The following is a 10796-nucleotide window of genomic DNA, read 5'->3' as shown; positions in this document are numbered from 1 at the left end:
CCACTACACCTCCAATTTTGGTGTCATCTGCAAACTTACTAACTGTACCTCTTATGCTCGCATCCAAATCATTTATGTAAATGACAAAAAGTAGAGGGCCCAGCACCGATCCTTGTGGCACTCCACAGGTCACAGGGCTCCAGTCTGAAAAACAACCCTCCACCACTACCCTCTGTCTTCTACCTTTGAGCCAGTTCTGTATCCAAATGGCTAGTTCTCCCTGTATTCCATGAGATCTAACCTTGCTGATCAGTCTCCCATGGGGAACTTTGTCAAACACCTTACTGAAGTCCATATAGATCACATCTACTGCTCTGCCCTCATCAATCTTCTTTGTTACTTCTTCAAAAAACTCAATCAATTTGTGAGACATGATATCCCATGCACAAAGCCATGTTGACGATCCCTAATCAGTCCTTGCCTTTCAAAATAGATGTACAGCCTGTCCCTCAGGATTCCCTCCAACAACGTGCCCACGAATGAGGTCAGGCTCACCAGTCTATAATTACCTGGCTTGTCTTTACTGCCCTTCTTAAACAGTGGCACCACCTTTGCCAACCTCTAGTCTTCCGGCACCTCCCCTGTGACTATCAATGATACAAATATCTCAGCAAGTGGCCCAGCAATCACTTCTCTAGCTTTCCGCAGAGTTCTCGGATACACCTGATCAGGTCCTGGGGAATTATCCACCTTTAACTGTTTCAAGATATCCAGCACTTCCTCTTCTGTAATCTAGACGTTTTGCAAGATGTCACCATCTATTTCCCTACAGTCTATATCTTCCATATCCTTTTCCACAGTAAATACTGATGTAAAATATTCATTTAGTATCTCCCCCATTTTCTGTGGCTCCACACAAAGGCCGCCTTGCTGATCTTTGTGGGGCCCTATTCTCTCCCTAGTTACCCTTTTGTCCTTAATATATTTGTAAAACCCCTTTGGATTCTCTTTAATTCTATTTGCCAAAGCTATCTCATGTCTCCTTTTTGTCCTCCTGATTTCCCTCCTAAAAATACTCCTACTTCCTTTAAAGTCTTCTAAGGATTCACTCGATCTATCCTGTCTATATCTGATATATGCTTCTTTTTTCTTAACCAAACCCTCAATTTCTTTAGTCATCCAGCATTCCCTATCACCCTGACAGGAATATATTTTCTCTGGATTATTGTTATCTCATTTTTGAAGGCTTCCTATTTTCTAGCCGTCCCTTACCTGTGAACATCTGCCTCCAATCAGCTTTTGAAAGTTCTTGTCTAATACCGTCAAAATTGGCCTTTCTCCAATTTTGAACTCCATCTAAACCCTTAACACTATGGCAGTCCCAGTCGATGTTTAGAAAGTTAAAATTCCCGACCATAACTACCCTATTATTCTTACACATAGCTAAGTGCTCCTTACAAGTTTGTTTCTCAATTTCCCTCTGACTATTAGGGGGTCTATAATACAATCCCAATAAGGAGATCATCCCTTTCTTATTTCTCAGTTCATCCAGCATTCCCTGTACCGACCAGCCTTTTCTTTCACCCTAACAGGAATATACTTTCTCTGCACTCTCGTTATCTCATTTCTGAAGTCTTCCCATTTTCCAGCCATCCCTTTATCTGTGAACATCTGCCCCTAGTCAGCTTTTGAAAGTTCTTGCCTAATACCATCACAATTGGCCTTCCTTCAATTTAGAACTTCAACTTTTAAATGTGGCCTGTCCTTTTCCATCACTATTTCAAAACTAATAGAATTATGGTCGCTGGCCCCAAAGTGCTCCCCCACTGACACCTCAGTCACCTGCTTTGCCTTATTTCCCAAGAGTAGGTCAAGGTTTGCAACTTCTCTAGTAGGCACATCCATATACTCATTCAGAAAATTTTCTTGTAACACTTAACAAACTCCTCTCTATCTAAACTCTTAACACTAGGGCAGTCCCAATCTAGGTCTGGAAAGTTAAAATCCCCTACCATAGCCACCCTATTATTCTTACAGATAACTGAGATCTCCTGACAAGTTTGTTTCTTAATTTCCCTCTGACTATTAGGGGGGGGGTCTATAATACAATCCCAATAAGGTGATCATCCCTTTCTTATTTCTCAGTTCCATCCAAATAACTTCCCTGGATGTATTTCTGGGTACATTCTCCCTAAGTACAGGTGTAATGCTATCCCTTATCAAAAACACCACTCCCCCTCCTCTCTCGCCTACCTTTCTGTCCTTCCTGTGGAGTTTGTTTGCTGGAACATTAAGCTGCCATTCCTGTCCATCTCTGAGCCATTTTCTGTAATTGCTTTGATATGTCTGTCCCATGTTCCTAACCATGCCGAGTTCACCTGCCTTCCCTGTTAGGCCGCTTGCATTGAAGTAAATGCAGTTTAATTAATCAGTTCTACCTTATTCTCTGCTTTGTCCCTGCCTGCCCTGACTGTTTGACTTGCTTCTGTTCTCAACTGAACCAGTCTCAGGTTGATCTCTTTCCTCACAATCTCCCTGGGTCCCAACCCTCTACCTTACTAGCTTACATCCTCCTGAGCATTTCCAGCAAATCTCCCTGCCAGTATATTCATCCCCTTCCAATTTAAGTACAATCTGTCATTCTTGTACTGGTCACGTCTACCCCAAAAGAGTTTCCAATGATCCACAAATGTGAATTCTTCTCCAACACACCAGCTCCTCAGCCTTGCATTCATCTATTCCTGCACTCACCATCTCATAGCATTGGGAGCAATCCAGATATTATTACTCTCAAGGACCTTTTAAAATTCCTGCCTAACTCTCTGTAATCTCCCTTCAGAATCTCAACCTTTTCCCTTCCCATGTCTTTGGTTCCAACATGTACAATGATCTCCTGCTGGCCCCTCTCCCCCTTGAGAACATTCTGCACCATCTCGGAGACATCCTTGATCCTGGCATCAGGAAAGCAACACATTATTCTGATTTGTTGCTGCTGCCCACAGAAATGTCTGTCTGTACCTTAGACCAGAAAGTCCCCTAACACAGTCGATATCTTGGAATCCAACATACCCCTCATTGCATTAGAGCCAGTCTCAATACCAGAAATTTGGCTGTTCCCCTGAGAATCCATCACCCCCTACATTTTCCAAAACAGCGTACTTGTTTGAAATGGGGATAGCCACAGAAGACTCCTGCACTGACTGCCTACCACTCTTACCTTTCCTGGAGTTAATCCATCTCTGTGACTGTATCTGCATCATTTCCCTCTTCTTATAACTGCCATTCATCACATCCCCTTGTATATCCTCATTGCCTCTAACTATCTCTCCAACCAATCCATTCAGTCTAATAGGACTCGCAACCAACAGCATTTATTGCAGATATAATTCTCAGTGGCCCGTAAACTCTCCCTGAACACCCACATCAGACAAGAAGAGCATATCAGTCTACAAAAGGCCATTTTTGCTTCAATCTATAGACCCAGAAAATAGCAGTGTCTTATTCCTCTGCAAAACACTGTTCCAGGTTAAATTAAATTTAAAATATAGGCCATAAGTATTAATCAAGAACCATATCTCAATAAAACATATAATCAAGAAAGAATGGACTCTACTCGCTACTAAAGACTTACTGTAAGGCCACGCTTAAAATATCCACTTAGCTGTTTCTATGCTGTGTACTCTCCCAAACAGGTTCCTCCAAGATTAGTTGTGAATTTGTTAATTTTCCCAGATGCAATCCGATGAATCCAGCAATACATGAAGGGTGGTGGGGAATCTGGAACTCATTGCCTGTAAGGGTGGGAGAAGCAGAAATACTCACCACATTGAAGGAAGATTTAGATGTGCACTCGGACGCCAAGGCTATGGGCCAAGTATGGGGGAAATGGGATTAGAGAATAGTGGGTTGGTTGTTTCTGACCAGCACAGACTTGATGGGCCGATGGTCCTTTTTCGGTGCTGTAGACCTCTCTGACTAACTCACTTTGAGATTTGTAGTCTACATCCAAGATATCATCTAAAAGTAACGTACTTTTGTACATTTCATGTTCAGAGATGAGGGGTTTCTCATCGAAAGAGAGATACAGCAGTTTCGGCCAATACTCTCTGGAGTAGGAATGAACAGAGATCTAACTGAGGGATGTAGGAGGCTAAAGGGGGTAGGATTGACAAAGGTGACGGAGAGAGGATGTTTCCTCATTTGGGACGATTTAGAACGAGAGGGTCATTTTTTCAGGAGAAGGGACAGATTGAAAACAGTGATGGTGAGGAATCGCTTCTCTCCAAGGGAGAGGGGATGGGAATCTATGGGAATTGACCCTCCAGTGTGTGGGGACATGTCGAGACATTGAATAAATTGAAGGAGGGGCCAGACAGTTTGTTCATCAGTGAGAGGTTAAAGGGAGCGGTGGCAGGAAATTGGAGTCGAGGCTGAGATGAGATCGGCCACATCCATATAGAATGGGGGAAGCAGGCTCCTGAGGGCTCCTATGTTGTGTTAGTCATCCAGTTGTTTGAACACATTTTAGTGTGAGTGACTAATAGCATATGCTAAGAAAGCTCTGAATCTGAGTGCCAAAACTGTGCGATGCATCACAGTTTATTAGTCACTTAGTAACCAACACCATAAGATATAGCAACCATTTGGCCCATCAAGATTGCTCCGCCATTCTGTCATAGCTGATATTTTTCTTAACCCCATTCTCCTGCATTATTTCTGACACGGTCGATCCTCCTACTGATCAAGGACCCATCTATTAATGACAGCTGTCTGCAGTAATGAGTTCCATCGATTCCCCACTGTCTGGCTGAAGAAATTCATCCTCATCTCAGTTCTAAAGGGAGTTCGCTTCACTCTGAGGCTGTGCCTTTGGGTCCTCGTCTCTCCTACTCATGGAAGCATCTTCTACATGTCCACTCTGTCTGGGCCTCTCAGTATTCTCCAACTTTCAATCAGATTCTCCCTCATTCTTCTAAACTCCATCGAGTTGAGATTCAAGAGTCCTCAACCTCTCCTCACACAAAAAGTTCTTCAACTTGTAAAACCTCTCTGGACACCCTTGACTTTCAGCCCATCCTTCCCAAGATAGGGGGCCCAAAACTGCTCCCAATGTTCCAAATGTGGAGCCTTATACAGCCTCAGCAGTACATCCTGCTCTTGTATTCTAACCCTCTCAAAATTAATGCTAACATTACATTTGCCTTCCTAACTGCCATCTGAACCTGCCTGTTAACGTGAAGAGAATCCTGAGCTTGGACTCTCAAGTCCCTTTGTGCTTCAGATTTCCGAAACTTTTCCCCATTCAGAAAACAGTCTTGTTCTCTATTCTTCTTACTAAAGTACATAACTTCCCACTTTCCCACATTGTATTTTATCTGCCATTCCGTTGCCCACTCTTCTACCCTGTCCAAACCCTTCTGCAGCCTCTTCACTACCTGTCCTTCCACCTATCTTTGTATCATCAAAAAAACACTCATGACAATGAAATGGTAATGCTCCTCATGTGCATGATGCTAGACCCAAAGCAAATGGCTCCTTGCCCCAAAGACCAAGGCCAGAAGGGGCCACTCTCAGACATTAAGCTGTTGTACTGGGGCAAACAGATTGATGTCCCAGGGCCTAAAATTTAGGCATCCCCTCAAAACAAGATGAAAGATAAAGCAATTAGCCATCAGTGTAACTTTCCCTCTTCCAATTCACATTACCCTGTTGGTAATTTAGTTGACAAAGATGGAGCATATCTGTGATTTAGATTATTACAAACACTATTGATTATTAATAAATTCAAATGATGTAAAAAGATTCAAAAAGCTTGGGTAGGTCTACGCTTTATGCTATAAGCAAGGGAAACACTAGCGATGTTTAAAAGTGGCTGGATTTTTGCGAGTTAAGGTAAACTAAAGAAAATCTCCACTTTCACTGAACCAGAAATGTTTTAAAAGTATATATACTGTATCCTTTACCAGCGTTTCTTGGTTTTGAGATGGTTAAAACATGGTATGCCAAACTGCTATCTGGTTTGGAGTCATCTATCGTCAAAAAAATCAGCACAGTCCGCTCTCCCTCGGCGCTTTTCCTTCCCGCGTGGCCCCGGCGCCATTTTAGCTTCAGGCCCCGCGCGAGATGGCGGTTAACGGCCGCCTCGTGCCCCAAGTGACCGTTAGCAGCTGCTTCAGGGGAAAGGCTCTTTAAAGGGACAACCCTTTCAGGAGAGAGAAACAACAGGGCCGGCTCCGGGACTCGCCAAACTCAATGATAATGACAAATACACACACAGACAGAGAGGTGGGAGTGAATAAGAAATTGTGCGGCGGCACATCAAGACCAAAGGCCACTCTCCCGAAGGACGGCTGCCCCGGACTCGAAACGTTGACTCCGCTTTCTCACTGTCTGTCTCTGGACAGATGCTGCCAGGCCTGAAGCACAAACAAGGTCCTCGGGGGTGAGTCCGAGTTCAGGATCCTATTAAGGTTCGGTTGGCAGATGGATGATAGTGTGGGAGGGTGTGCAATGGGATTAGAAGAATAGAGGCGGAGACTGTTTCCTAAATGGGGAAAGGTTTCGGAAATCTGAAGCACAAAGGGAGTTGGGAGTCCAAGTTCAGGATTCTCTTCAGGTTAACAGGCAGGTTCAGTTGGCGGTTAGGAAGGCAAATGTCATGCCAGCATTCACTTCGAGAGGGTTAGAATACAAGAGCAGGGATGTAGTGCTGAGGCTGTATAAGGCTCTGGTCAGACCACATTTGGGACATTGTGAGTAGTTTTGGGCCCCCAATCTCAGGAAGGATGGGCTGAATTTGGAGGGGGTCCAGAGGGGGTTTACAAGAAAGATCCCAGGGATTAAACACTTGTCATATGAGGAGAGGTTGAGGACTCTGGTTCTTAACTCGATGGAGTTTAGAAAGATGAGAGAGAATCTGATTGAAACTTACAGAATCTTGAGAGGCCCATTCATGCATCTGTCTAGATACATCTATATTGATGCTATCGTCTGGGGAGTGTTTCCGAACAAGCAGACCTAGGGGATGCAGGAAGACAGTTCCTTAAATGTGGCTTTGCAGCTTGACATTGTGGTGAAGCAAGCGTTTGACTTGGTTGCCTTCATTGGTCAGAGCACTGGCGACAGGGGTTTGGGTATCATGTTACACTTCCGCTTCCAGTTTTCAGTTCCAGATGTCCGTTGCTGTGGTCGGTATATTGGGTCCAGGTCGATGTGCTTATTGATTGAATGTGTGGATGAGTGCCATACCTCTAGGAATTCCCTGGCTGTTCTCTGTTTGGCTCGTCCTATAATAGTAGTGTTGTCCCAGTTGAATTCATGTTGCTTGTCATCTGCGTGTGTGGCTACTAAGGATAGCTGGTCGTGTCATTTTGTGGCGAGTTGGTGTTCATGGATGCAGATCGTTAGCTGTCTTCCTGTTTGTCCTATGTAGTGTTTTGTGCAGTCCTTGCATGGGATTTTGTACACTACATTGGTTTTACTCATGCTGGGTATCTGGTCCTTCGTTCTGGTGAGTTGTTGTCTGAAAGTGGCTGTTGGTTTGTGTGCTGTTATGAGTCCTAGTGGTCGCAGTAGTCTGGCTGTCAGTTCGGAAATGCTCTTGAAGTATGGTAGTGTGATCATAACCATGATGGGACTGAAATTATAAAATAACATTCATTTTTCAGTGAATAGGGAAAGCAAATGGGGATGTAGCTCAATGTATGCATGTGGAAAGTCACTAATATAATGTGGGTAATGACTTCTAAAGGGTCATACCAGTTTTGGAAATCAAAGGAATTGATCCCAGGTCAATTTTAGCTTTGTAGTGCAGACTTACAATAATCTGATGCTTTAACCTCATTCCTAATGGAGGGCTTATGCCAAAAATGTCGACTCTCCCGCTCTTCGGATGCTGCCTGACCAGCTGTGCTTTTCCACCTCAGGTCGAACAAACAGATTAGTTTCCTGTTGTGAACATATGATTGAATGTAAGATTTAAATCCGATCGAGGCTTTCAGGATGGTTTATACATGGAATAATATATACTGAGGAGTGAGTTATCATCTGGGATCTTATCAAGTCAATAGAGCGGTCTATATAAAGAATAAGAGATATTCAGGAGTGAGTCCAGTCAAGGCGAACAGGAGGTTTGCATATAGAATAACAGATAACTGGGAGTGACTTACAGACTGAAATCGCATTGGCTTGGTTGGGGCAGGGTGAGGTGATTTATATACAGAGAAAAGCAGGCAGGAGATGGGCAAAAATAGGGCACAATGTAGCTACCATGAACCAACCCAAAAATGATGCATGAGAAGATTTTTAAGTGCTCTTAAAGATGGGAGAGATACAGGCAGACACTCACACAGTCAGGATAAGAATATTTAGATTTCCAAATGGCATCAGATCAAGACTGTCATCATTTTTAAAATTGACACAGCACAGACAGCTCAGAAAGAAAATTGAGAAGATGTCATAAGGTGACTCTAAAAAACAGAACAAATAACAGGAAACTAATCTGTTTGTTCGACCTGAGGTGGAAAAGTGCAGCTGGTCAGGCAGCATCCGAGGAGCAGGAGAGTCGACGTTTTGGGCATAAGCCCTCCATTAGGAATGAGGTTAAAGCATCAGATTATTGTAAGTCTTCACTACAAAGCTAAAATTGACCTGGGATCAATTCCTTTGCATTTCCAAAACTGGTATGACCCTTTAGAAGTCATTACCCACATTATATTAGTGACTTTCCACATGCATACATTGAGCTACATCCCCATTTGCTTTCCCTATTCACTGAAAAATGAATGTTATTTTATAATTTCAGTCCTATCATGGTTATGATGCTGCCTATCTGATACTTTCTCATTTATCTTGAGTCCAGTGTAAATACAATGAAACCAACAAACATGCAAAGTTCCATCCAATAACTTTGTTGATTTGAACACAGATTGTTTTACTTTATTGTCAAACAACAAACATTTTGAAATCACAGCGGTATTCAGTAAACTCTTGATTTTGGAACAAGCCTGCCCACACAGGATTCAAATTCTGTGACAGATTCTGAACAAGATGGCACACCTAGAAAATAGAGGGGGTGATGGACTCTCAGGGGAAATGTAGCACAGACAGCTAAGTTTCGTATATTGAGACTGGCTGTAATGTGGCAAGGGATCAGTAAGCTTCCAAGCGATCGATTATGATGGGGGACTCTCTCGTGAGAGGCCCACACAGACGTTTCCATGGCTGACAGCGAGAAATCAGAATGGAGTGTTGCCTCCCTGAGCCAGGATTAGGGGTATCATAGTGAGAGTGCAGAATGACTTGGAGGTGCCCGTGTTAGACTAGTGTGCACAAAGTTATAAAACCAGGAGAACATTTTTTTTGAAGAATTACATTTTATTTTGCTGAGAAACTGCATGAAGCGATGTCAAACTCTGCAAAACTATACCAAGGGTTTGTCAGTCTGACATAGCTTGCAGAATTGTGTGTTATTTTGCTCAAAAACTGTATGAAGCCATGTAAAATGCTGCAAAACTATAGACAGCATTTGTAAGTCTGACATAGCATTGGGACCACAGACAGACTACACACCTGAGAATGTAATTTAGCTTGAGAATGTAATTTAAAAGAATTTCTGGAATTTACATATCAAAAACAGAAGTCAGCATATTCCATTATGAAAGATGGAAGTTTTATACAAGTCACGTGTGCCTGGAGTTCATCTACCTTACCTGTTAGGCCTCTTGCACTGAAGCAAATGCAGTTTAATTTATCAGTCTTACCTCAATCTCTGCTTTGTTCCTGACTGTTTGAATGGCTCCTTTTCCCATTGTGGGCATAAGCCCTTCAACGGGAATGTAGTTCCTGATGAAGTGCTTATGCTTGAAACATGGACTCTCATGCTCATCTGTTGCTGCCTAACCTGCTGCACTCTTCCAGCTGCAGACTGAGGATAGGAGTTGGGATATCATGCTGAGTCTGTACAGGACATTGGTTCAGCTATTTCGAGAACATTGATTGCAATTCTGTTGTCCCCACGAGGAAAGGATGTTGTGTAGCTTGAAAAGGCTGAGAAAAGATTTACAAAGACGTTGCCAGGGTTGGAGGCTTTGAGCTATAGGGAGAGGCTGAATAGGCTGGGGGTGTTTTCATTGAAGCGTCGGAGACATGGATGAAATTAGAGGATTTTTTAAAAAATCACAAGGGGCATTGAAACTGGAAATAGACATGGTGTTTGGCCTGGGGTGGGAGCAAGGCATAGATTTAGGGTGAGAGGGGAAAGATTTAAAAGGGACTCATTTCCCTCAGACTGATGCACCTAACACTGTGGGCAATTTAGCATGGCCAATACACCTGACCTATACATCTTTGGACTGTGGGAGTAAACCGGAGCACCTGGAGGAAACCCTCTGCACGGGGAGAATGTGAAACTCCACACAGTCGCCCAAGTCTGGAATCAAATCTGGGACCCTGGTGCTGTGAGGCAGCAGTGCTAACCACTGAGTCACTTGGATAGAAGGCCTCCTGTCTTCGAAGCTCCTAAAGTTTCGGGATTCGTTTACAGAATTTGGAATCAATCGTGCTCCAGAGTTAGAGAGAAACTCGAAACCATTTCTTCGATGTGAAGTTCCTGTGTTAATTTAGTCTGTTCTTTCTTCAGTTGGAAGATGACAAATGAAGTCATCATGCCTGCCACCAGAAGGAACTTCTCTCTTTCACCAGCAGGGGCAGCAGAGTTCTGTGACTCACTCCTCCGAATGTTCTGGAAGATGGACGAGCCATTATTTTCCTGCCTTCTGGCACCGGCATCTTGGTCCCTTGTCCTTTCAAGGTGTATTAACGATGTGTAAGTCACATGACTCTCAGCCGCCCTCTAC

The sequence above is a fragment of the Chiloscyllium plagiosum genome, chromosome 50 (assembly GCF_004010195.1).
Source record: "Chiloscyllium plagiosum isolate BGI_BamShark_2017 chromosome 50, ASM401019v2, whole genome shotgun sequence".
Classification (NCBI taxonomy): domain Eukaryota; kingdom Metazoa; phylum Chordata; class Chondrichthyes; order Orectolobiformes; family Hemiscylliidae; genus Chiloscyllium; species Chiloscyllium plagiosum.
The sequence above is the reverse complement of the archived record's forward strand: the minus strand, read 5'-3'. Positions refer to the sequence as shown.